Here is a 23801-nt window from a genome sequence, read left to right on the forward strand (position 1 = left end):
GTATAGAGGTGGAATTTAAGGAAAGGTATTAAGCAGGCTGTGTTTTAGCTTATGGGCAAGTAATAAATTGTATCATGTATCTTGAATGTATCATAGATAAGCTGCTATATAACGATTGCCACTTCAGATAGCTGTGAAATTAGGTGATTAACTAGTTGTTACTTAACCTTCTAATTTCTGTATAAGTCTAATTACATGATATAGAAGTTGGGGTTTTGATTTTTTACTTTGCTTTTCTGTTGGAGTGTCATTGTAACTACTGTAGTGTAAATGATGGAAAATAATTGCATATGTTAAAAAAATAAATAAACAGGAAAAAAAAACAAACAAGACAAATGTTCTTATTGAAAAGAATGTTGAAAAAGATTGAGATAGAAAGAATTGCCTGTTTTTTTACCATTATATTTGTTTCAAAAGTAAGTTCACATGATCACTGCCTTATGTGGTTAAATTTTTAATAGATATACAGTAATCCAGGTATATAAAATATTCCACAAAAAAAGTATTTGAGATCTTGTACCACTTCTCATAGTACTTCTCAAGTTACAAAAGAGTGATTTATATGCCTCTATCTGTATATTTGTTTTGCTCAAACAATTCTATGTGATTTATCCCAGTTATCTGATAAAATTACAGCCATTCTTAAGATCCAATCACATTCAAGAAACAAAAATTTCTTGATCACCTCTTAGAACTAATCCTTCCTTTACTGTCTCAGAGTATTAAAGTTACTAACTTCTTTTTATCACCTCTTTGGGTACATTAATCTCAGGACTTTTAAGGTTTTTACATGTTAAGGATCATGTAAACATAAGAAAAAGTGTGAATGAAGGAAATATAATCGTTTTCTGTCATATGAGTTAAGCCTTTAGTTACTGGCTGATGTTGGTTGTCACTGGAAGATAAACTCCTCAGAATTTTAGTGCCAAAATAATACAATATTATCACATAATGATTGAACACCTATTCCATGTCAGGCTTTGTGTACAATATTCACATGCTCCTTCTCAATGAATCCTTAAAGAAGACGATGAGATAATATTAATATTTATATTTTAGAAATAACAATATTATGAATTTCAGGTTAAATTATATACCCAAGTTCCATGCAATGTCAAGCCATTCAGGAGTAGAAGCAAGACAGAACTGAGAATTTTCTTGTTAAAATTCTTGCTATAATACTTGCCTTTGTAATGTACCAATGGAATACTACTATTTTCTTTATCAAAGGTAAAGTACAAAAGCAACTAAAAAACAGATATCAATAATGCTTGCTGGGCATCTGTAGCAAAGGCCAGAATAGAGTGCCATATACTGGTCTGTAAAACACTGATGAGTAGCTGTAAAAATATGGGTAAAATCCACACAATAAATAAAAGCATGTGTTCCTTTATATATGTATGAGAAGATACAATAGGGAGAGTTGAGGAGTGAAGAGAGATTTGAGAGGACTGGATATTAAGGCAGAAGGATAAATTGCAATTTCTTCTTCCTGGGATGATCATTAATCACGATCTACATCAGATCATTACATGTCACATGCACAGCTCAATTATGAAATAATTATACAATTCTTGTTCTAAATAATGGTTCTGTAAATAATGATGCTGAAAATAATTAGACAGTGTTATGAATAATATTACATAAATTGAAAAATTGTTAAATTCTAATGAAACTTAACAATTAGATTCTACTTAGGCAGTGGAACTTGTACCATGTATTCATTAGTCAGAAGTCCTCAGATAGGTATTACTTATTGCTAATAATACAAATGTGTCACTTTATTTTAGGATTAGTTTGCTCTTCTTTTTTTTTTAATGTTTTTATTTATTTTGAGACAGAGAGAGACAGAGCATGCGCAGGGGAAGGGCAGAGAGAGAGAGAGAGGGAGACACAGAATCCGAAGCAGGCTCCAGGCTCTGAGCTGTCAGCACAGAGTCCGATGCGGGGCTCGAACCCATGAATGTGAGATCATGACCTGAGCCAAAGTCGCAGGCTTAGCCGACTGAGCCACCCAGGCACCCCTAGTTTGCTCTTCAGTACATCCTCTATGTCACTGAACACAGAAAGTGACACAGACCTCCATGGAGAGGGAGTTTCCATTATTGCTGAGCACTTTCTTTTATTGATTAAACAGGGAACAAAATAAATATCCTGTTCCATGGAACATATATGCTCAATAAATACTGCATGAACGAACACTGGGTATTTCCAATTTCTCCTTTTTTCTAAGATGGTCTCATTACAGGCCTCATTCTCCTTGTCTCCCTCTTCCTTTTCATAATGTCTCCCGACTCCTTTGCTGGCTCCTACAATCCCAGCAATAAGAATTTCCTAAGTTTGGGTCATTATTTCTCTGCTCCTTCCTTACTCTGCTCTCACCCACTGAGATCTCATCAGTTTTCTTTTTCCTCTTCTGTCCCCTTATTCAATTTTATTTTTTATTTAAAGTTTGTTTTTATTTGAATACAGTTGACACACAATGTTACATTAGTTTCAGGAGTATAACATAGTGATTCACTTCTATATATGTTATGCTATGCTCACAATTGTACCCACCACCTGTCACCATAGAGCACTATTATAATGTCATTGACTGTATTCTGTGTGCTGTGTCTTTCATTTCTGTGACATGCATTTCATAGCTGGAGGCCTGTATCTCTCACTCCCCTTCACCCATTTTGCCCATCCCCCACCTTCTCCCCTCAGGCAATCATCAATTCGTTCTCTGTATTTATCAGTTTGATTTGAGATTGCATCAATTCTTGAAGGTTGGAGTGTAACACAAACTGTCCCAATTCAAATCCTTCATCAAGAGCCTGCTAGAAATTTCCATTTGGATATCCCTCCATAACTTCAAACTCAACTTATGTAATAAAAGTCCATCCCCTCTTCCCTTGAGTCCTCTGATACATAGCAAGAGAAACCTTTTGATAAAACAATTTGTTTATATACATGTGTATCTTTAGATAAGCATATGTATATGTTTATGTGTATGGACATATATACATGTGTAATAGGCCATGGTACCAAATATATATATATATATATTTTTTTTTTAAGTTTTTAGAAAATTTTTTAACTTATTTTTGAGAGACAGAGAGAGACATCATGAGCAGGGGAGGGGCAGAGAGAGAGGGAGACACAGAATCTGAAGCAGGCTCCAGGCTCTGAGCTAGCTGTCAGCACAGAGCCCGACGCGGGGCTCAAACCCATGAACCGTGAGATCATGACCTGAGCTGAAACCGGATGCTTAACTGACTGAGCCACCTAGGTGCCCCCCCAAATATATTTTCTACTATGAGTTGTGGTCAAAAACATTTGAAAGCCAATGGAATAAAAATGCCTCAAAAACAGAAGCCTTTAGGAAAAATAATCAGACCAAATCACTCGATAGCTATGCAAAGTTGAAACCAGAGCAATAACCAAAACAATATTATATATTCTGGTTGATGACTTAGCCTGGACAAGAAAGTTCAGAAAATTTTAAAGATTCATAAAAAAACAATAGTCTTCAAACACTGGCTTGCACATATTGAACAAAATCAAATAGAAGTGGAGCCTTCTGTTGTCAGAGCTGCTGGTAGCATGAAGATGGGAAGAAGAGGAACCTGCTTTTAGCAGAGAGCCACGCAGGGCTGCACCCTGTGAGGAGGGGGAGTGGATGTAGGCGTCTATTTTTAAACACTCGTATCCTCTCTAAATCCCTTCAGTCCTAAAGCCTTTGGCCCTAAAATAGAGTTCAAACACTTTAGTGCAGCAGGCAAGCTTAGAGGGTTTTTTTTTTCTTTTTTTCTCTTTCCCCCCTTCCTGGTGAAGCATTAAACTCCACTGCAGTTATTCTGGCTCTTCTTGCCTAGGAAAAATCACAAATGAACAAACACTGCTTCCACATTAGAAGAACATTATGACTATCCTGGCCACTTGTCCCGATTTGTTCTGGTTTAATCCTGCTGCCTTGGCATGATTATTAATAGCACCCTTCCACTCTCAAAAGTGTCTAGGTTTGAACAATAAATTATATGGTCACTCTAATGATTTTGCCATTTACTAGCCTATCATAGCAGAACAGATGGAAAAGTATGCATAGTAAGTTATAATAAATGCATTGATACATGGGAAGTATGCATTGACACAAATAACATGGAAGGCACTGTTTATGGCTTAGTGCTAGCTTCTATGAAGAAGTAATATTTAACTGAAGTATAACTAGGAATGAGTAGAGAAGCTATGGCCAGAAGACAAAGAGGCAAAGGACACAGCTTATGCAAAGGCCCTGCAGTGAGGTTTGAGGAAGTGAAAAGCAGCTCAGAGTGGAGGGGAGACAGGGATGAGGCTTGAACTTGGGTGCTCTCAGCATAGAAAGTGGGAACCACAGGCAAGTTTGGAAATCTAAGTGGTAAAACTTGTAGATGAACTCAATAGTGGTGAGGGAGAGAAGGCAGACAAGGATGACTCTTTAGCTTCTAGAAGAAATCCAGGAGATGAGGATTCAATTTCTATTGTTTTCTCTAAATTCTCAGATACTTTCCTGAGATTGCTTCTCTCTGGGTCCCGGTTACCTTATCTGTTGAAACATGATAGACCCAATGCTATCTAAACACCTTACCTCCTTGACAGTCTATAATTTCAAGTTGCATTTCTATGGCTGCATATGCATATGAGGCTAGTCTTTCACACACATTTATCCTTTATACAGGTAAAGTACAACATTTCTCTCAACAGGTATACTTATTTTTTTGCACATTTTCTCTGTGCATTTCCTCTAGGTTTCTCTCCATGGTAATGCATTTCTTCTCCATTGCCTTTAATTCTGATTCTTCTTTGTCCCTTTCAGACTTGGCAGGGCTCTCCATAGTTGGGAATGAGAATTGGCATAGATATTCCAAATTCAATTGTTTTTTAGGACTCCTCCTCAACACACACACACAGAAAGCAAGCATTAGCAAGCAAATGGGAACCCTGACATAAGGTCACTTCCCACTACATTCTAGCTGGTGAATCTCTCTGGAGTAATTTGATTAAACACATTCGATTTACTTTGCAGAGACAAGCACTGCTTCTGCCGGCATATTCAGACACTCTGGGGGAGCTTCCAACATTTAACAAAATGTGTTCATTTATTTAGCAGAGCTTTATTTTCTCTAAAAAATAATGTTTCTGTTACTACAGTGGATCCTTTCTAGGTGTCTAGAGAATTTACAAAATCAAACCAAAGTGAATGTATGTGCATGTGTGTGCACATGCACATAAACAAGTATATATACCACTGTTACTTTCAAGGCTAGATATTAAAGTACATTTATCAACTCTGCACATAGTGGTGCCACTGGGCTGACCAATAAATACAGAAACCTTAAGTTTCAAGTCTTCCAAATTTTCCCAGAGGAAAGGAAATGCCCACACTCTAAAGGCAGAGTAAAGGCATTATGAACAGACTGAAAGTGTGACCTGAAGACAACTTGCACTGTATAAAATGCAGATTCCTGAGTCCTACGCCCGAATCATATCAAAATCATGTGTGTGTGCGTGCGTGTGTGTGTGTGTCTGTGTATCTAGTTGAGCTTCGTACTGTTTTACATGCGTAGGATTCAACTAGGGATCTTGCAAAAATACCACTTCTGATTCAAGAGGTCTGGGGTGGGCCATAAGCTTATGTCTTTCTCAAAGCTTCCAGGTGATGGCCATTGGCTGGTCCATAGACCACAGTTAGAGGAACAAGGCACAAGTGTTTGTGTGCCACTATATGGTGTAGTATTGATGTGCTGCCATTGGAAGATTTCTCCTGCCAGCTCCATTTCAAGTTAATTGGCTCACTGCTGAAGGTCTCAGAAACAATACACAGTGGAGAATGTTTTCACTAATAGGGCTCATTAGAAAGCGTTCAGAAAACAATATGATCATTTTTACAATTTGAAAGTGCCTATTCAACTTACCTTCCTCATAGAGAGGCTCAGCAAGGCATCATCTACCTGTGGGCTGTGTGATGCCCAATTTATTTCCTGAGCAATCTTCATTGAGCATTGCCTGTATCACCTTTCTTTCTATGACAACAAAGTGGAACAAGCTGTCAATATGTCTTTCTAGACACTGATCAAGGAAAATAGAGCTTCTCAACACTGATGCTCAGCTTTCCAGCATTGATTACCCCTCAACAAAGTAAATTCACTCTTTAAATAGGCAGTCTCCTATGTCGAAATGGCTGGGGATGGGAAGAGGTTCCTGCAATTTTCACATTTACTCTCAATCCAAGTCACAAGCAGCTCTGTCGCTGTCCCATTCAACATCCAAAACTGCTAGCTCCTATGTTTGCACTATTTTAAATATGATTTATTGTATTTGGCTAACATACAGTGTGTAAAGTGTGCTCTTCGTTTTGGGGTAGATTCCATGGTTCATCACTTACATACCCTTGTACGATTTTTCAGGGAAATTGTTTCATCTGAAGGGGCTCACCAACTCATATAGATATTAATCTTTTGCATAACACTAACTTCAGTTGTCAAGAAATTTAAGTAGGAATAATATTTATTGATTGTTAATTATATGTACAGCATTTGCATGCTTATCTGGCATGATCTTTCCAATAATACTCCAGGTATTTAATTATGTCCATTCTCACATATAAAGAATCTAGGCCAAAAGACTATATGGAGTCTTTAATGAAACTAGTAATGGAAATAGAATTCAACCTAGCTACCTCATTTCCAAACCCACACTTTCCTTTAAAACCACTGCCTTCTTAGATTCTAGAATGAAGTGAGGTGAGATGATATTGACCACTTGGAAAGGCTTTATAGGAAATATTACATATGATGTATTTGAGCAAAATGATTTCAAAAATTCAAATCCTAATGTCATGGATACATGAGAATATGCATTATACATTATGAATTGCCAATATTATCTTTCCCTGAATCATGCACATATTTAAGTACTGACAAAATCTTAACCAGATAAGTGATTTAAGAAGGAGAGACAACAAAACAGGTTTCATGCTATAACACTGAAACAATTAATGAGTTCAGGAAAAAGTAAACCTCACCATTTGGTAGCAATTTATATGTTTAGTTGGTCACAAATTAAAGTTATCCAGTAAAAAAAAATAAGTTGAGAGCACCTTAGATCATCTTGTGAAAAAGCAAGGAATCTTCCAACTCAAAGAGGGTAGTATTGCTAAATTTGAGATGGGTTATTACTGTACAATGGGTTTAACTACAGTAAACTAACTCCCTTTAAACCAGAGGCATCTCTGAAATTAAAGTGATGTGTTCAGTTCTTGAACAGGAGCAAAGTACATTTTTAAAATCCAAATCAGTTGATTATGTTTAAAATAGTATAAGATAAAGATGGCAAGCTCAGTGCTGAGGGGGGAAAGGCAGGTAAGACAAATGAATACAACCAGCTCTAGGAAGACCGGCATAAATGAGAGTACGTTCCACTTGTGTAGAAGAAACTTGACCAGTACACCAAGTACTCTGTGTATTAAAAGCAATCAGTCAAAGTCAATTTGTGAAAATACCAATGAACAGAATATCTACTTTTCTAACGATCTGTCTTTCACTATTAATTTACCAAAGAACCATTTACCAAATTACTTATTCATCAGAAATTTGTTTCTAATAACAAACTTCTAAGGATTAGGACTGTATATTATGTTTTCAAATCAGTCTTTTGAATATTTTTGTATAATTTGGGGGGGAATGATTTTCTTTTGGATTTTGATTTTAAATGCCATTCATTGTCAAATATGTCAATGGTTTTACAAATGATAAGTAGGGTATGTTTCTCTTTTCTAACTCATTTTGAACTAATCAACTAGATGTCTACTTCTCTTATTCATTGCTTTGCTTTCTTGAATATGATGGAAAGGGAAGAGTTAGCAACAAGTGCACAGGCTTGACGTCTGGGTATCAAACATTGAGAATGACAGGACTCTCATAAGGTTGTTGCAAGAATCAAATTAGACAAGTTATATTAAAGTTCTGAGTAATTAGTGAAAGGCAATACATTTATACTAAGACTTGATTTATTCATCTGCCAGTGGAAGAATAAGAAGTAAGGCATTCTTGTCTAATATATAAAAAGCAAGGAGAAGTTCCTTCAGTACTAACTTAGCATTCAATTCTTCATCTTGCATATTCCTACTCTGCACAGGGATGGTCAAGCTTGGTAATGCTAAGAAGAAGTCTGCACTATGAACACAATGAAGGAAACTAAAATACTTAGAACAGGACCTATTAACAACAGCATTCTAGAAATTAATTTTTAAAAAGGATTTTTTTCTAGGAATTAAAAAAATGGAAAACATTTTTAAAAATTTTTAATGTTTTATTTATTTTTGAGAGAGACAGAGACAGCATGAGCAGGGGAGGGTCAGAGAGACAGGGAGACACAGAATCTGAAGACAGGCTCCAGGCTCATGAGCTAGCTGTCAGCACAGAGCCTGATGCGGGGCTCGAACCCACGAACCGTGAGATCATGACCTGAGCCGAAGCAGGATGCTCAACCAACTGAGCCACCCAGGTGCCCCAGAAAATATTTCAAAACAAATATCCCTATAGGTGCATAAGTTTGGAAGGATATAAAGAAGCAATGAGAGGAGAAATGAATGAGAGCACTGAAGAAATGTAAATACAATAAAATAGAAGATTGAAAAGTAAAGAGACCCAAAATTAATTTCAGGTTGGTTATACGCTGAACTATTTAAAAACCTCCTCTAAAACTCTTAGAACAAAATATGCTTAAGATACTAATACAGGGTAAGATTCTCTAAAGCATGCATAAAAAGTGCAAATATGAAGGAAAAGATTGGTAAGTTTAACTCCCTATAAGCTAATTACTTTTTATGAGAACAAAGGACAGCACTTAAAGTCCCCAAACAAGCAGCAGTCTGGGAGAAGACACTTGTAACCGTACCACAGAGAAACGATCAATGATTATCACATTTGAAGAACTCATACAAATTAATTAAAAACAAATGATCCAGTAAAAAAAAAAAAATGAACCAACAATGAATAAGCAACACTCAGATAAAGAATCCTGTTTGAATAAAACATGTGCGAAGAATATAAAATACAATGTATAAGAATATTAATCTCAGTAATCACGGAAACAAAAACTTTAAAAAGGTGGTATCTCTCTCCCATTAGATTGCCAAGAATGGAAGGAAACTGAAAACACCAAGGTTGGACAAAATGAAGGAATAGTGATCATGTAAGTTATACATATTTTCATAAATTCTCTACAGAATTTCTTTAACCTTTGTTATCTTCCAGAAAAACTCTTCCAAAAGTTCATATGGAGACATGCATAGAGATACAGTTTGCAACAATATTTATCCTAGCAAATTAAAAAAAATTAAGGGGCACATGGGTGGCGCAGTCGGTTAAGTGTCCTGCTTCGGCTCAAGTCATGATCTCACAGTTCATGGGTTCAAGCACCGCATCAGGCTCTGTGCTGACAGCTAGCTCAGAGCCTGGAGCCTGCTTCGGATTCTGTGTCTCCCTCTCTCTCTGACCCTCCCCTGCTCGCAATGTCTCTCTCTGTCTCTCAAAAATAAATTTAAAAAAAAATTAACATCCATCTAAGAGGAATAACTAATGGAATACCCATATTGTGTCAGATCCATAGAATGGAATACTAAGTACCAAAAACCATAGAAGAACTCAATCTACATGTATCAGCTTGAGTGATTCACAAAACATAGTGCTGAATTTAAGAAAGTAAATTTTCATGATATATGCATCATGCCATCAATTTTGAACAATATTGAAAGATAATAAAACAGCAGTGTGTATTGGTCTTCGAGACAGTCTTATGGAGTAAAACTTAACAAACAGGTAGAAAAGAAATTTTTTCAACTTCAGCATAACAGTTACCCAGGAGAGATAAAAAGGGACTTAAACTATTTTTTCTATGTATAAAATATTTTATTTTGTCACAAAATCATTAAAACGTTAAATAAATTATTAACATTTTTTAAACTAGGGCAGGTTCATGGGCATTCTCCTATATTTCTCCTGATATTTTTTGATATCTGAAATATTTCCTGTATCAGCAAAAAAAAAAAAAGGAAGGGGAAAATGAGAGGAAAAAAAGAGAAGGGGTAATGGTATCAAAGAAAACAAGTAGTCAAGAGAAGAATTGCTACTAGGAAGTAAGGAATATAAATGAGGGGAAAAAGCAGAAAAGGGAAAAAATAAAGAATAGGAAAAAAAATTAGTCGCAAATAAAATAGACTCACACCTTGTCCCCTGGCTGGTCCCATTTCTTCTCTTTTCTCACATCTGTTTTCCATTTGCCCCAGCTCTTCCTTTTGACTTTGAAATAAGAAGCATACTTAAAATCAAGCTACTCTATAACCTATCTCTTATATACAAACATGTTCATGTGCCATTCTCTGAAACAAAACCCTCTGCAAAAGAGCCACACAAAGTAATTGCTATAAGAACAGAGATTGATCATGTTTAGACACTTGTATAACGCTCCTTGAATACAACAATAGAAAGTATGGGCTTGTATTTTAGGTATCATATTTTAATTTCATTGTTTTGTCATTTTGTTAATATTATACCAAAGTAATAGCCTGCAAAAGACTATAAATTAAAATAAATAATAATAAAGAAGAGTTTTTCAACAGAGATTCAAAAGCATTCTAGAAATCACAAAAACAGAATTTTTCCCTTTGTGGGATGCGTGCACGTGCGCGCGCACACGCATGCATCTTTGAGTTCACGGAGGGGCCGCTGCTTCTGAGCGCTCTCCAGAGTACTTGTTTTTATTCTCAGATGTAGGTTAGCCAAAGACAAAACAAGCAATCCAATGAACAACAAAAGACCTTTACTTTATTAATTATCTCAACAGAAACTACATTAGCATATCATTTACAAACTACCTTTATTAAGAATTAAGAGAGAACAAAACCATCCTCAATGAGAAATAACCAAGGAACATGGAATGTGACCCCGATGTCCGCATGAGACAAAATGTAGGCTATTTGAAAGGCTTGTGCTGGCCTGGTGTGGGATGTGTCTCCCACCCACATCCTCTTCCTGTAACTGCTACAGGAAGCTCTTAATTCAGACCTTAAGGCAATGCCTTCCCGGTTCTGGCCTTAGTACCAATGTCCTAAAAGAAGCTGATGAGAGAGCAATAGCAAGTGGTTAACAGGGCAAGCTTCAGCGTCAGATAAAATTTGGTTTTATTACTGGCTTTGGTTACTTTAGACATTATTATGGAAGAGTTTTATAACCATTCTGTGCTTCCATTTCTTAACCAATAAAACAGAAAATGAGGATAATGAACACATACATCATAAGACTGCTGTGAAGAAAGAAAAAACACATATGAAAAGTGTTCTTCTTAGTGACAGAAATAAAGTAGTCAATTATTATTATTTATCACTACTAATATTACTAATAATAAGAGCAACATCCATATCCATCTCTCAGGATCATTCACAGAAAGAGAATAATCTAACCATATATTCACATGAAACTAAATAAAATATAAATTTTTGGCAATTGAAGGTTTTGTGACACATGCAATAATTGCAGCAATTAAGCCAACACAGAAGGCCAGTGTTCTAGAATTTTACCAACTATCTTTTTTTTTATTGTTTTAATGTTTATTTTATTTTTGAGAAAAGAAGAAAGAGAGAGAGATGATGATGATGATGAGCGGGGGAGGGGCAGAGAGAGAGGGAGACACAGAATCTTAAGTGGATTCCAGGCTCTCAGCTGTCAGCACAGAGCCTGATGCTGGGGCTTGAACTCATGAATAGTGTGAAGCTGAACAGCTGAAGTCTGACACTTAACCAACTAAGCCCCCCAGGTACCTCTACCAAATACCTTGTTGAATAGTGAATAGACATTGTAAGCCACTCCAGAAGTCAGAACAGGAATCAATGGGTAAACTTTATAAGGTGAAAGATTTTGAGTCCAAAAAAAGGAAAAAAAGGCTTTCTTAAATACTAGAACTCCAAAACAAAGCAATAGATTGATATGTAAGGAAGTATTTTTATGTATTTCATTGTATATATGTGTGCATGCACACACACAACACAACACATACAACACACATACAAACATACATCCAATGGAAAAAAACGACAACACTAGTATGTCAGGCTATATAGAATGCTTTTCATGTAGTATATGGTCTCACTTGGTTTGCCAGAAGCATGTATACTAGCAACGTGTCATAATCCTTGTACATATAAGAATACTACATCTCAGAACTTTTAAGTAACTTAACTACAGATTCTGAGCTTGAATGAAGGCCAAGCCAGGCCTTGAAGCTAACTAAATCCCAAATTATTTATTACTCTGTTGTCTGCTTTGCCAATGGGCCTTCTCTAATCCTGTTTTAGATCTTTTTATCATGATGAGAATGCTTTTGTTCTCCCCACCAGGGGAATGTGACAGTGTCTGGAGTCATAATTTGAGGTTGAGGATTGCTAATGCACCTCGTTGGTAAGCACCAGGAATGCCACTGACTGCAAAATATTGAGAGTGCTGAGGTTGAAAAATACCCTCTAATTTGTGAACACTTCTTTGAATGTTCAGTACTGTTTCTTCTCCAGGCTTAGTTGTATGCCATTGCTAAACTTCAAAATATGTCCATTGTGTTTATATATTATCTCTAGCTCCCTTTCTTTTCTCTTAATTTTCCATTTAGCTTCTCTTTTTCAATGTCTCTCGTGAATATTGCCTTCTTAAAAGAACTTGTCAAAATTAGTGTTCAACCTGTTAAAATATGGGCCAAATTTCCGGGCATTACAATGCAACAGTCACCAATTCTGATGGATTTATTTTATATGTAGATATTTTCTCCTTAGAAGTTAAACTTGGATTCCAGTTCCTTTAGAGGATTACTTGCCCCCATCTAAAGCAATTCCTCATCTAAATACATGTGATACAAGTCACTGGAAAACTCCAAGTATCCTGCTTTTATGCAGCACTACATCTTGAAAAGTGCCCACCATGGTTGCATCATTTTGATATGAGAAGCAGAAGGCATCCCTGCATTTCTATTCTTTTAGGCTTTACCAAGGCAAGACATTTCCCCATGGATTTCTACCTTGTCCACTGAGACTCAAGTTCCAATTTGCATGGGACTATTGAAACCAAAGGAGAGTTCATTGAAAGCATCACCAGTTACCTTCTTAATTGGCAGAAACATGCCTTTAAGACAAGGCTGTGGCGTGGCTGAATGTTGAAGACATTGGAAAGCACAATCTGACTTTGGCATGTGTATTATTGGTTGCATTATCATAACTGAAGCATTACACTCTGGGGAAATGACATTACTACCTTCAATAGATACTTCTATCAACCACTGAAATTAAGACCTTCCTTAGTTTTGAGGAAAACGGAACTGTTTAAAAATCTTAACCTTTTCATAAGCCAATAGAAATGTAAAGGTGGGGATCTATATGAAAATAAACATTATAGGATAGAGATTCTTGTAAAAAATATGAACAACTTTTAAAGAACTTAGCCTTTTACGTGTGTAGAATCTCTGAATATAATAAATGTTAAATAAGTATTTGTTAAATAAATCTACTCATTAATCAATAAACTACAAAATTCTAATGAATTATATGTAGTTATAATACTTATCCATATCTTAGCAAAGATCCACCTTATTAAAATGTTAAGAGCTAAAATGAGAAGTTAATAATAATCATAAATAACGTGTATCTTACAAACTAATTTTGTGCCAGGTACAGTATGAAATGTTCTATATGAAGAATTACATTCAATTTACACAAAACTCTTATAAAGTAGGCTGTAATAATAATAAACTCATTTTACAAATGAGGAAATATGTTTGCTCAAAAATGTCAAATACATTGTGAGTTAAATTTACAGTCAGAATATGAGCCCAGGTCTACCTGAATTTAAAGCTCATCCTCCAAACCACTACGTAATAGTCTAACTATGTAATTTGTAATATATCCATCTGAATTTGCGTTTACTGGAAAAACTAGTATAGAGGTCCCTGTCAGACTTCATCCTCCAGGAGTCACTTCTGTTAAGTACTGACTCAGACAGTCTAGATTGTCCCTCGAGGGGCCTAGAACCATGCACAGCAGCAAGGAGGATTCCATCTGAGGCAAGCAATCTCCGTAACTGCTGTGCTCTCTTCTTTCTATTCTGCTTCACTCATGTATTCAAGAAGCCTGTGGTTATGTTCCTGAGAATTTTGAAACTGTTTTTGTGGGTTACCTATGCCTGGGGTAGACTATCCATGGAACTCTTGGGATAGACTTCCTTGTAGACCTTATACTCTATTTTGGACCTTCAGCTTCAAAGAGGCTGACCTGAATTTCACCTAGAAGGACAAAGGAGACCCATCAGGGTGGACCTCAAACTCATGAAATTTTAAAAGAGTTTTGACATTGTCTCTAAAACTGGAGATACACTTGAGAACCGATACACGTGTAGAAATAAAGGATAACATGCTCATCATACACTCTTTATCATATATTCCATTACCTGATCCCACCCTTCTACTAGCCAAAATTTGTATGAAATATGTAATTATCATGTCAGCTGATAGCCATCATCATGTGTTAAATTTTGTGTTAAAATTGTTTATGTGTTAAATGCAACCTCTAAATTCTATCAGCTTGGATAACAATATTTTGGCATTTATTATTTTTTTAATATTATGTCTTGATAAAGGAAGTGGTATGAGCTTCTTTTGAGTTGTGTAGGCACTTGTATATGTATCTTTGAGTTATGCTAGCATGTCATGCCAGAGGCAAACTTCAAGAGGAGAGTGAAACACACTGATGTAGAGAAACTACAGAAAGTGGAAAACTAATGGCAGTTCATGGTCCTGTCTATTACTAAATTAGAAGTTCATTAAGAGTAGGCAGGCTAATTTTTATATAATCATAATATTTAACAGAATGTATGTTTCTTATTTCCATACTTTTTTTTTCATTTGTTGGCTGCAAAAGATGATAACAAGATTTTTTTTAAATCTCATATACTTTTTACAGGACAAATATTATTTTATTTCACTTCAAACTATTGTAACATAATCATTGTAAATTATCATATAAAATAAAGCTGAAATTATTCTAATCCTAATCCCACCTCTCATAGCAAAGTAGTAACAGCATGTGGGGAGTGCCAGGGTCAAGAGCAGCAAGGTGTGAGTGGAGGCAGAAATGGTAAAACTATTGAAGTCAGTTCTAAGATCGCAATATTCCATCATTCTGGGAATCATTAGTGGAGAGGTGAACATCCTGCTGATAGCTGATACTTCTGCGACTGTTGAGGAAATCAGTGTGTTAGCATCTGGGACAATATCTGATGTTACAATAACATAAGAATGATTCCTGGATCTCAAAGGAAGGTTAGATTTCAAGCAGCATCTTCTGTTGGAGAAGACAGGGAAAGTCATGTTCCTTTCAGAAAGGTTTTCAGGTCAATATTTAAAGTGATGGGGTGCCTGGGCTAGTTAGTTAAGTGTGTGACTCTTGATTTAGGCTCAGGTCATGATCTCACAGTCATGAGACTAAGTCCTGCACCCAGCTCTACATTGAACGTGGAGTCTGCTAGGGATCCTCTCTCCTCCTCTATGTCCCTCCCCTGCTCGCATGCACACACACACTCTCTATCTCAAAATTGAGTAGATGAACTTTAAAAAAAATAAAGTGAAAGGAAGTTGTGTTGCTTACAACTTTGGGTATCTGGAAAATTCATTCTTAAAAGTTCACTTTCTTGGCATAAATAAATAATTTCAATAAAATACTATGACCATAGCAGTGATCATTAAATTCCTCACCAGGAATATCTCTTGGAGGGGTATAGCTGAAATGGGAAAGGGCTAATAATTAATAAGTATCACTCAAAAAGTGTCATGATATCTACATTTTTATCTGAGGCTATCCATTTTATAAAGCGGTCATAATGCTTTTCCTTCTGTGCAAAGCAGTAATCCAACGCAAGGGATCTGAATGCAAGATGTCAGAACACACAGAGCAGAAGAGGAAAAGCCACCCTGGGTGCATAACTTAAGCAGGCCAAGGGTACGTTTCAGAGCTTCATGCACTTGGTGGAATATCTGGTGACAAAAACTCAGAGGTCCAAGTGAACTTTAAAGACAAACAAGCATAGATATTTTAAAAGTGTTTGTGAGGCTTAAAAAGTCCTGGTAGAATAAAAACAAATTTCTGAACAATATAAAAGAAGAATGTCTTTGGAGCCCTCAGAAGTTCACCTGAACCAGAATGATGGTACAAAAATAAGGAAAGATAAGATCAGGGACAGTCTGTTGGCTTTAATGTCTCTTTTGCTTATTTAGTAGCAAGAAAGGAACTATGGTTTTATGAAAACTACTAATATATCTTTGTAAAGTTTGTTGAATATAATTATGTTTAAGTTGATATATAGTAAATTAGACTGGGTTTACTTTGTACAGCGTACTTGCTAAAAAATATAGTTTTTTAAAATTTGATGTTTATTTTTGAGAGAGACACAGAGAAAGACAGACAGACAGAGTGTGAGCGGGCAAGGGGCAAGAGAGGGAGAGGGAGACACAGAATCCAAAGCGGGCTCCAGGCTCTGAGCTGTCAGCACAGAGCCAGATGGGGGCCTCAAACTTGGGAATGGGGAGATCATGACCTGAGCCAAAGCCGGATGAATAAGCCACCTAGGTGCCCCTAAAAATATTTCTTAATATCCTTGATTGAGGGTCGGCAAACCTTTTCTATTAAACATCAGGTCCTCCTTTTCAACAAATGGTTCTGGAGAAATTAGATATCCACAGACATCAAAAAAAAAAAAAAATCTTGACAAAACTCCCACCTTCTAGAAACATTAATGGATCAAAGACTTTATCAAAGGTAAAATGTAAAAATATAAAACATTAAAAAATTATAAGAAAAATGTTTGGGATCTAGAGAAAGAGTTCTTAAACTTGATGCAAAAACCATGATTTGTAGAGGATATTTTGATAAAACAGATTTCCTCAAAATTATAAACTTTAGCTCTATGAAATAACCCTGCTAAGAGGATGAAAAGACAAGTTATAGAGGGGGAGAAACTGTTTTCAAACATATCTGGCAGTGCACTAGTATCTGGAATATATAAATAGTCAAAAGTTAACAGTAAACAAAGAGTCGATCAAATAAGAAAGTATGCAAAGGTTGGGGCACCTAGGTGGCTCAGTCGGTTGAGCAGGTGACTTCAGATCAGGTCGTGAACTCGTGGTTCATGTGTTTATACCCTGCATTGGGCTCTGTTCTAACAGCTCAGAAGCCTGGAGCCCTGATTCAGATTCTGTGTCTCCCTCCCTCTCTCTCTGTCTCTCTGTCCCTCAGCCACTTAGGTGCTCACTCTCTCTCTCTCACTTTCTCTCTCTCTCAAATAAATGAACATTTAAAAAATGCTTTCGAAAATACGCAAAGGCAATGAATTACCATTTCACCAAAGAGAATATAATGATTGCAAAAAAGCACATGAAAAGACATTAAAAATATTTAACACTTACAGAACAGCAAATTAAAACCACAATCAGATATCACAATCACCTATTAGAATGACTAAAATAAAAAATAGTGACATTGTCAAATGCCATCACGGCTGCAGGGAAATGGACTCATTCATACATTGTTTATGGGACTACAAGGTTCAGAAACTTTGGAAGACTATTTGGCAGTTTCTTAAAAACATTAAATGTTAAACTACCATATGACCTGGAAATTGCATTCTTGGGCATTTATCACAGGTAAATGAACACTTATGTTATAAAAACAAACCTATACACAAATGTCCATACAAGCTTTATTGTAATAACTGAAAGTTGTAAACTACCTGGATATATTTCAGTGAGTAAATGGTTAAACAAAGTATGGGTATATGCATAAATGGGATATAACTTAATAATAAAAGTGAAGGTGATTTTGATACAGCATACTGGATAAATTTCCAGGGAATTTTCCTAGGTGAAAAAAGTCAGTCCCAAAAGGTAACATACTGCATGATTCCATATACGTAATTTTCTTAAAATGAGAAAGGGATAGAAATGAAGACGAGGTTAGTGGCTTCCAGGATTGAAGGAGAGGGTCTAGATTAGGATGTGGCTATAAAGGGGCTGTGATATTGAAAAATGCCCCCTGTGGGGCAAGAGGAGTATACACTATTTGGGTATCTCCATATTATTCTTTACAACTGTGTGTGAATTTAAAATGATCTCAAATTAAGGAATTAAAAACAATAAATAAAAAGGCATGAATATTTTGGCTTTGCAGGCTACAAGGTCTCTGCTGCAACCACTCACTTCTGTTGATGTAGTGTGAAAGCAGCCACAGTCACCAAGTAAATCGATGAACAGGCATGTATTTCAGTAAGAGTTTACTCACCTAAATAGACAGCAAGTCTAGACGTGGCCCATGGTCTGTACTTTACAAACCTCTGTACTCAAACACCTCCTAGAAAAGTAGCTATAAGTAACCCTCAAGAAACATCACACAACTGGTCCAATCCTAGGACCTTCTTACAGCTAATGAGACAGCGTAGAAGCCAAAAGTAAATTTAAAATAATAAATACTTAACTTGAATCTTTACTCCTATAACAGGATGATTTATATCACAACAAATTCTTGATGTCTTTTCCTTTTACTTTATATTCACACTGCAGGTGCTTTATCACTGCTGTATTTTCAAATTCCTGAAAAATCCCTTCTCTATTATCTGCCCTCATATTTTTTAATGTCTCCTTATTTCTTTTTCCCACTTTTCATGTTTTTTCTTTCCTTTTCCCTCCTCCTAATAAAGAGACTAGAAACATATTTTGTTATATCCTGTCCTTTCTCTATTACCTAGCCTCAATTTTACATTAATCTCAAAGAAAAATCTGTCCAGGAAGTACCATCTGTAAAGAATGGGTGAGGATAAGAAAATGCACTAGCAAAGTAAGAAATCTTGTTAGTGACTGAGAAAGAAGTTAATTTGGTGAAAATCCATACACCAATAAATTGTGTTATGTCCCTATGATCATACCTGGATGAGCTGGGCCATGACTGGCTATTATAAAGGTGCTATGAATAGAGGTAAGCAGTTCAGAGACTTGTTTGAAAAGTTCTTTGCTACAGAATGTCATACACTAGATACATCAGGACAAATTCTTCTAATTACATGTTTATTTTTTTTCAGAAGAGGATTATAAATTTTTCTTTTGTTTTGTGAACCCAACAAATCTAGCCATGAAGGGCATTTTGTGTTTATTATGAATGATGACCCCCTAGATTTTTTCCTACATATTACAAGTCCAACTCTGACCCTGGAACCTTTGGCAGAGCACATTTCCATTCATCTTGGAACAGCATGCCCTTAAACCGATGAAAGAGAAATGAGGCAATCGAATAATGCCTGTCAGAAAACTAAATATGCACGGCATATTTCTTCTCATTACTGCATATTATGAGGGCTAGTGGCAGAGATGAATATCTCTAGTCAGAGCCACTGATATTGGAATTTACATTTAAAAGTAATTGCTATAGATCATAATTGGTTGATTAGGTGTTCTCAACTCCTTAGGCCCTTTTCAGATTTTAACTACATGATAGAGCCAGGCTTTCAGAGGGCCAATTTGTGTAAAAAGAAGTGTAATTTGTCCTTTATAAAATATTAAGGTAGAAAATGTTATCCCCTGCTTCACCTCCTCCCAGACCAGTTATGGTCTTCCATGTAGGAGTCACCAACCGCCATGATGAGAGTTTTTGACATGTAAATTATGTAAATTATGTAGTTGTAAATTACGTAGATGTAAATTATGGATTTGACCCCAACTCTGTATAATTTGTTTGAACTATTCCACAAATTGTTTTTTTTTTTTAAAGCTGGTCATATTATTTTATTAATCTTAGTGATCACATTCTGCATGTCATATTAGTGGTGAGTTCATTATATACCGCTTGGGCATTCTCTCTTCTTAAATTACATAATTGCCAATATGTTTTATATGACAGTGGGAGGGTTGCCAATTGTGCCTCTATCCCATCAGGCAAAAAAGAAAACTATCTCTTCAGTCCTCTATTGCTTTTCTTTTTACTGCCACAAAGTTCCTCCATCAGCCATGGGCTCTGCCCAGCCTCAGATAAGAGAAGGGTCAATCAGTGAGATAATACATAAGTGACAAAACCCATGTAGATAGTCAATGATTCTCCAAAGGTAGACAATCTCACTTCCTCAATACCAAAGTCAGACCAAGGTATCCTGCAACAGGACTCTTGGAGTTCCAACACAAATTGCTGAGTTCCAATTCTCATTCATATCACCAGGTCAGAGAAGCATATAGGACAAGAACGGATTTGGTGTTTATATTCTATACTTTATTGATACAGAATCCCTAATTCCCTTTCTTCCCCAAATGTTCATTCATAGACGTCAATAGCATTTTTTTCTCAGCAGTCAAAACTCAATAAGGCAATTATACCCATTTCCTCAGACCATGGTTACACCTTTTAGGAAGAATGTCTTAAGTAACTCCTAGATGCCCTATTCTTGTGAGAAAAATTTCTCACAAGTGATCCCATGGTAATTTTTCTGGTACTTCTCTTGCTTAGAAAAGAAAGAGAGAGAGGGACGTCTGGGTAGCTCAGTTGGTTAAGCATCTGACTTTTGATTTTAGCTCAGGTCATGATCTCACAGATCCTGAGATGGAGTCCTACATGGGACTCTGTGCTGACAACAGAGTCTGCTTGGGATTCTCTTCCTCTCTCTCTGCCCCTCCCCAGCTGCTCTCTCTCTCTCAAAACAAATAAATAAACATTAACAATAAAAGAATAGAAAGAAAGAAAAAAAGAAATCTACAAATTTAGAGGGCACTTTGCTTCAATGCTCATGGCATTACATCAAGGAAATAAAATTCCTACACCAAAAATATGTTCCAAGCCTTACTTGGTGGTTTATTAATTCACACACACAGACACACACACTGTATCCACAGATAGATAGATAGATAGATAGATAGATAGATAGATAGATAGATTCCATTTAATTTCACAATTTTCAAGATATGATCATTCATTATTATTGATTTTTGTATCACCATCTGCAATGAAAGTTAATAAAGGGCTCCCCCAATATAACCCTTATTTGTATTATGGTTTTCAACATTTGTATTAAGCTTCTGCCTTTGCCAAGGAAGTTCTAGACAGGGACAGTGTCATTTCACTGTTTTGTCTATAGTGCTTGGCATATAGCCTGGCACATTTAGGACGTTCAGTCATTGTTAGCAAAGTTTATCCATGTTTGAATGATAGGAAGAAAGAATGGAGAGAGGAAATGAAGGAAAGGGAGAAGAATGAAGGGAAAATGGCAAGAAGGGGAGAAGAAAGGAAGGAAGGAGAAAAACATGAAGAATAAATGGAGGTAGAGAGGAAGGAAAGAAACCATAATGATTTATGCTTTTGGATCAAATCATTATAGTCTGTAGCATCTTCTGATCAAAACTAAAATTCTGAGAAGTAATAGTAATTGTATCGTTAGTTACAAAAACTTTACTGGAAAATTATTTATCTGATTTCTTAGTAGTGACAACAACCTGAGTAATATGGAAATCAGTAACTATGGCACTTGGTAAGAGACTTGAGCATGGTGAAGGGAAGGGATGGCCAACAGGCTTCAATCCAAGGACTTCTGTACAACTAAGGCTAGTATGAGATTCCAGGAGTAGAGATGAAAGTGAAAGAGGCAGGAGAGAGAAAAGATGACAAAAGACAGATCAAAAAGACAAGTCAGGGTTCTCTAGAGAAAGTGAACCAATAGGATATATATAGAGAGAAATATATGTAAGAGATTTATGATAGGAATTGGCTCACATGGATATACAGGCCAAGAAGTCTCACAATTTGCCATCTACCAGCTGGAGAATCAGAAAAATCAGTGGTATAATTTATTCTGAGCCTGAAGGACTAAGAACATGCTGGCATAAGTCTTGGAGTCTGAAGGCCTGCGTATCAGGACCTTCAAAATCTGAGATGAGTAAAAGATGAACTTTCTATTTTTTTTTTGAATGTTTACTTATTTTTGATAGAACACAAACTGGGTAGGGTGGAGAGGGAAGGGGACAGAGGATCTGACGTGAGCTTTGTGCCACAGCAGCAAGCCTGATGTGGGGCCCAAATCAGTCACTCAACCAACTAAGCAATCCAGGTACCCCAAAAGATGGACTTTCTAGAGGGAGACAAGGAATCATAAAGAATATAAAGGAAATTCACCCTTCCTTTGCCTTTCCGTTGAGTTCAGGCCGAGGGATTGGATGAGGCCTGTCCACAAGATGACGGTGTATCTTGAATCTACTGAATCAAATACTGTCTTCCTGAAACACCTTCAAAGACACACCCAGAGATAATGTTTTTCCAGCTGGGTGTCCCTTAGCCCAGTCAAGATGACACATAAAATCAACCATCAGACGCCTTCTCATATCTGTCAGTTTATGAACGTTAGTCTTAGAAGTAGCCTGTTCATCACTCCCAGCACTAATCACACAACACACCCTGTCGACTTCTGTTAGGCAGAGAGAAGCGATGGAAGACAGGAGTGATTTAGGAGGAAGATCAGACTTGGAATCAGAAGAGCTGTGTGTAGGACTGCCCCTCCACTTCCTGGCTGTTGGCTGACTTATCTGAATGCATAAAATGTGCATCATCATAACAGACCTCCTGGAGCTGTTGTGAGTACTGTATAATTTACCTAAAACCTCCTCATGAATGATGAAGCACCATGCAGACCAAAAGAGGTGTTTCTGTTGCCCAGAGATAATTGAAAATAAAACCATTTTCAAGAGGCAAATGCAAGTTTTCACACCTTAATCTCGTATGTATAATTTGGAAAATTATAGCATGTGGTTAGTTCAGAAACAGAGAAGCTAACTACTTGTCTTTGACTTTCAAGAATTTTGGATGAAATTTGATACCAGAGGGGCACAAAGAATTAGCCTGGGAAAATGCAGAAATAATACCTCTCTGTTGATAAAAGCAAATACATTTTAACTGTGAAATCCCCTACTGTGAGAAATACAATAATATTCTGTTTGCATAGGTAATGCATTGATTATGAACCAGAAACTATTGTATATCCCAGTTTCTGGAAAAAAAGAAAACAGATAGTAACATTTGAATCCACCAATTATTTGTCCTTCCCCTAAAAGAATAGACAGTTAATATATAAGTAGGAAATAAGCCACTTCTCATTAATTCTCACAATAAGCTTATTTAGCCTACACAAAGAAATGTATCTGTTGAGACTTTAAAAATGAAAAGATCAATTTTGGGGCATGTAGGTGGTGCAGTCAGTTAAGCAGGCTCAGGTCATGATCTCACAGTTTGTGAATTTGAGTCCAGCATCAGGCTCTCTGCTGTCAGTGCAGAGTCCACTTCAGATCTTCTGTCTCCCTCTCTCTCTCTGCCCCTCCCTCACTTGCATGCTGTCTTTCTTTTTTTTTTTCTCTTTTTCTTCTCTCCATAATATTTTATTGTCAAATTATTTTCCATACAACACCCAGTGCTCTTCCCCATAAGTGCCCTCCACCATCACCACCACCTCTTTTCCCCTCTCCCCCTTCCCCTTCAACTCTCAGTTCATTCTCAGCATTCAATAGTCTCTCAAGTTTTGCATCCCTCTCTCTCCCCAACTCTCTCTCCCTCCTCCGCTCCCCCTGGTTCTCCATTAGGTCTCTCTTGTTTTCCTGCTAGACCTATGAGTGCAAACATATGGTTTCTGTCCTTCTCTGCCTGGCTTACTTCACTCAGCATGACACCCTCAAGGTCCATC

Source organism: Suricata suricatta, chromosome 12 (assembly GCF_006229205.1).
Source record: "Suricata suricatta isolate VVHF042 chromosome 12, meerkat_22Aug2017_6uvM2_HiC, whole genome shotgun sequence".
Lineage (NCBI taxonomy): Eukaryota > Metazoa > Chordata > Mammalia > Carnivora > Herpestidae > Suricata > Suricata suricatta.